This window comes from Diabrotica virgifera, chromosome 10, assembly GCF_917563875.1.
Source record: "Diabrotica virgifera virgifera chromosome 10, PGI_DIABVI_V3a".
NCBI lineage: Eukaryota > Metazoa > Arthropoda > Insecta > Coleoptera > Chrysomelidae > Diabrotica > Diabrotica virgifera.
Window position 1 is genome coordinate 922,952 of NC_065452.1, and position 6,000 is coordinate 928,951.

Below are 6,000 nucleotides of genomic sequence, written 5' to 3' on the forward strand. Positions count from 1 at the left end.
TATATTTATTGAAGACTTCTATTTATTAGTGTATGTGTTAGTGTAAGACTAACAACGTTTGGATCAAAACGGGTCGATATCTAATATGTATGTTAGATGTGGACGTGCAGCTGTAACCTAAATTGTTAAAGTCAATACTCCTTGATGTTTTAATGAGAGGAGTAGTGGTCGTAAAAAGAATGAAAAATCGGAAAGCTTAAAAATTATAGCTAAAAGGGTATATTAGCAGTCATATAGTAATAACAGTAATAAATGTGAATTGATAGACAACAATGTAGGTACATGAAATTGAGATATAAATTAAAGGGTGAGAATTAGAGTAGAAAAGAAAAGAAAGGAAGAGATTAAAATTCAGTTGAAAGTAATTGATTGTAAATTGAGACTATGTATTATTGATATAAGCAGTGAAGAAACATTAATAAACTATTGAAACAGATAAAAGAAAGGAATAGTAATAAAATATATTTTGGGGGTATACCTACATTGTGTTTTAAAATCTGTCAATAAACCCATTCAACATATGATATTTTGGCATATATATCATACTAGTGTCGTCATCCATCTGGGGGTGATGACGTAATCGATGATTTTTTTAAATGAGAATAGGGGTCGATTGCTAGCTCATTTGAAAGGTCATTAAATTCACTATTTAGGCATATAAACATTTACACAATTATTTGTACAGGGCGTGCAAAAAAATTTTTAATGAAATTATTTGACAAAAAAGAAGAATGTATGTAGTTTATTTAATTCAAAATACATTTTACTGTTGCCCAGAAACAGAAAAAATGTTTATTGCTTTTTGGATTAAATTCAATGTTCAAGCCAGCTCCCGCCAGCCACCTGTTTCTTAGGAAGTTTGAACATTTAATTTAAGCGAAAAACAATGTTTATTTGTGATATAAACATTTTTTTACTGATTTCTAACAGCAATAAAATGTATTTTAAATTAAATAAATTATATAGATTCTTCTTTTTTTGTCAAATAATTTAAATTAAAAAAATTTTTTGGGCGCCCTGTATAAACAATTATGTAAATGTTTATATTAATAAATAGAGAATTGAATGATCCAAATGAGCTAGCACACGACCCCTATTCTCATTTAAAAAAATCATCGATTACTTCATCACGCCCATATGGATGACGTTACTAGTATGACATTTATGGCAAAATATCATAATTTAAAAATAAAAATCGACCTGTTTCAGGATTTTTCCTTAAAGTCGCCGGTTTACGAAATAACGAATTTATTCCTTTCATTTGCACCATACTGTATAGTATCAAAATAAAGCTCATTTTTTGACCTAGGTATTTTAATTACGGTACTGTCTTGGCATTTTAATTATTCAAGTGAAAGTACTTAATTACCCAAATAGGTGCAAAACCAAATTAGAGAAAGTATGACAAACTAATGCAATTTTAATAGGTAATTTAACTAAATGGGTCGACAAACAAATCAGGAATGCTATAAGAAACTATAAGGACATTTGTTATCTTCCAGTTGAATTTATTCTGTCGAATTGGTAACGCCTTATATTGTTAATTTTGTGAGAATCTGTTCGTGCTGTTTAACCGAAAATGCCAAGACGTGTTTTAGATGTAGATACTCTAATTTGTAACCTACATAAGTACTTTATTGCGGAAAAAAACAATGGTGGTCCTTTAAAATCGGTAACGTCTGTACAACAACGCGTGTGCGATGCTTTAGAAATTAGCGAATCAAAATTAAGATCTACAATTAAAAACGAGAATAGTGAAGTGCCGGAAAACGATCACCACCATACTCGCCTGTTATTAAAAACGAACAATATGTTAGAAGGACGAAAATTTCAAATTCGTAATATCATATATCAAATGCGTGCAAATAAGGAACATGTGACTTTAGGTACAATTTTACTTAAGTTAAAAGAGAGGAAATTTGGTGACATCGGCAGAACAAGTTTATGGCAAGTCCTACATAACATAGGATTCAAATTTAAAAAAGAGGATAACAGAAAAGCGCTTTGTGAAAGAAGTTCTGTTGTACACAAGAGAATTGAGTTTCTGAGAAAATAAATATAACATATTTAAAGAAGAAGGGTCAACTTTTGTATATTTAGACGAAACATGGATATTTTCTAAGGGTGCTACCAAGAGAATATGGCAAGATGACAACATAAAATCGATCAAGCATGCTAGTGGAGAAGGGAAGCGACATATAATTCTGCACGCGGGAGGGAAGACAGGCTTTATAGAAGGTGCTGATTTAATATTTTCGTCTACATCAAAAAACAGTGACTATCGTGACAATATGAACACGGAAATGTTTGTGAAATGGTTGCGTGAAAAACTTCTTCCCGGATTAAGTGAGCCCAGCGTAATTATTTTAGACAATGCGCCTTATCATTCAGAAATACTAAACAAAAGTCCAACAAATTCGTGGAATGTAGATAAGATTAAAGAATGGCTAACAAATGAACGCATATCTATTCCACAGCATATATTAAAGTCTGAGTTGTTACGTTTGGCAAAAGAACATGCAAAACCAAAAATCTTTGTGGTGGATCAGGTTACTGAAAGTTACGGGCATCAAGTTTTACGTCTTCCACCATACCACTGCCAGTTTAATCCCATCGAATATATATGGGGAATAGCAAAATAATATTACGACAACCATATTGGGCCTAATGGGTATACAGACGAAGCGGTTTGGGAAACTTGGCGAGAAGCACTTTCAATTGCAACTCCAGAAGTATGGCGGAACTGTATATACAAGTGCGAAAAATTAATTGAGGATTGGTGGATTCGTGAAAATAAAATTAACGAAATAAGCCCAATCATAATAACAATTAACGGTGACGACAGCGATGATGATGACAGCGATGGCGATGATAGTGTGAACAATAACGACTAAATCATTTTAGTAAAAAAAATTGGTACGTATATTGACTTAATAATATTTAGCATTTTACTTAAATATTTGATGTTTACATAATGCCCTGCTGTAGGATTTCCGGATCCTTTTCAAGGCGTGATTTGTTTGAAATCGAAACTATTTGTAGATATTGTAGGTACATACGTAATATTATAATATTGTTTTTAATAATTTTTATTTACGGGAAAAATACCCCATTATACATATAAACTATAAAATATACATGACTAACATAGAAAACATGCGATCTGATAAAAGAATAAAACAAGCTCAAATTAGTTTACAATGTCATATAAACGCTTTTTACACGCGTCAATTGACCTTAATTTAAAAACATCCAACGTCAATATATCACTTAAATTGATTGTGACTTTATAGAAAACCATTTTAGAGATTAAATTAAAACATCAACAATACAGCAACGTTTAGCCTTCTACCTTTTATAAGTTATAATTTGTTTTATTTTTATTATATTGATATTCATGCAACAATTAATATTAGGTATATTGATTTTTGGCTACGGATAATGAACTGTTATAAAGAATCACGAAATTATGTCGTTTATGCTTCTGAGGCTATACAAACACCTAAAATTTAAAATTATTTGATTTATATAAGAACCTCCTCAAATAAAAAATTACTGCGCCCATGTGTAAATAGTTAAACTACAGCGGACCAGTAAATTCGTTCATTTCTTTCTTAATCCATGACCGGTGTAAGTCTACCGAATAGACATTAGTGATAATTCATAGCACACCAAGGCTAAAAACCATGACCTGGCAGGCCTCAGCGGTGCACGTGTATCTACCAGGTGAATCGAAAAGTGCAAATTTAGGGGGTAAAATAAACTTTCTCCTGTAAGGTTTAAATTTAAGTATGTGTTTGAGTAAGTCATTTAGAAGAAATGTGTACAATGACAGGCGATTCTGAAGAGCATAAGACCTTGCCAGGCGAGGGGAAAGATTAGGGGTTTTTCCTAAAATTATTCTTTTTGCGTCGAACAAATTTTTTTAGGTTTTTTGAATCATTCCAAACAGAAAACGCCTTTAGTAATTTTTCCCTTAAGTTAATAGTTTTTGTTATATAAGCGATTGAAAATTTTGAAAATTGCGAAATCGGCCATTTTTAACCTTAAATCGGACATTTATCTAAAAATTTCAATGTTATCAAGGTACGTAGATATTCTTTAAACATTGATTGATGAAATCCCGAAGAGTTTTTTGCAATATAATATCGAAAACCCCTTTGTTTTTTTAATTGCTAATCAAGCGGGTGCGACACTGTAGTATAAGTGAGGACGTGTGAGTGTGCATAAATTCATTATCTCGAGAATGGACAAATTTCAAGAGAAATCCTCAGACAGGTAGATTTTTATTTTTAAATTAGGACTTTTTGGCATATATATAATACTAGTGACGTCATCCATCTGAGCGTGATGACGTAATCGATGATTTTTTTAAATGAGAGTAGGGGTTGTGTGATAGCTCATTTGAAAGGTTATTGAATTTTCTATTCACTAATATAAACATTAACATATTTATTTATACAGGGTGTACAAAAATTTTTTTTTATTGAATTAACTTTGATTAAATTTGACAAATAGAAAAAAAAAATTTTTGTACACCCTGTATAAATAATTATGTTAATGTTTATATTACTGAATAGAGAATTAAATAACCTTTCAAATGAGCAATCACACAACCCCTACTCTCATTTAAAAAAAATATCGATTACGTCATCACGCTCAGATAGATGACGTCATTAGTATTATATATATATATATATATATATACAGGGTGAGTTTTTAGTGCGGGATCGGTCGATAATTCCATTATGGTATAAAAGATCGAGAAAAGTTATTTAAAAAAAATGTAGGCAATGATATTCTCCACGCTTGGAAAATATGTCCATTTCTACAGGGTGATCAGTAACTGCGTGGTATATCAAACATAATTTTTTAAATGGGACACCCTATATATTTTTTCATATTTATATTCCCCTCATAATTCTTGCTCATATAATATATGGTTTTGCATTACTATACAGAGTATTTAACAAGTTATGACCATTTTTATTTCGAAATCACTATGAGATTAACACCCTGTATATAAAGAAGTAATTTGTAGACAATAATTTGTTTTATGTAATAAGATAAACAATATACTGTAGTTTTTAAATTAAGTCCAATTCACATCATTGGCGAATATTTGTATACAGGGTGAACTACAAGACCAAATTACGATTTTCTCTATTTTTTTAAATGGATCACCCTATATTTTATTTTTCAACATTATTGTATTTAATATACTCTTTCATTTTTATATAGCATTCCCTATATCTAAACTGATTACTTTCCGAGATATTTTTAGTTTTCTTCAAATTTCGGGACTACGTTCAATTTTTCTAGTAGAAATAAGTTAGTATTGAGTGATAATTAAACAAAATTATTTTTATTAGATAAATAACTAACACAAAATATTAACCATAGCAATATGCAGTGAATATACCAATAAATGTGATATTAAAAAATTATCAAATTTCCGTAATAGGCAAGAATTGTAAAATTCCTACAAAAAAAACTTTGTATTGTATATAATAATATAACAAGATTATTTTTATTCAATAAATAACTTACATGAAACATAAATCAAAACAATATACAACTGATGTAACAGTGTTTAGATTGGTATATCAACAGCATTCTAAGCCAAGAATTTTTTAGTAGAACATTCATTTTTATGAGCACTTTTAAACTACAAAACAAAATTACGATTTTCTCAATTTTTTTTAAATAGATCACCCTATATTTTTTTTTTTTTAAATATTGTATTTATGATACTCTTTCATTTTTATATAGCATCTCCTATACCTAAACTTATTAGTTTCTGAGATATTTTTAGTTTTCTTCATTTGCCGGGAATATATTCAAATGTTATAAATATAAATAACTTACATAACAAATAAGTATTACGTAATAATATAACAAATATTTTCATTCAATAAATAACTAACAAAAAAATAATAAACTATAACAAAATTTAATGAATGTACCAATTAATGTGATGTTAAGGATACAAGTCTAAAA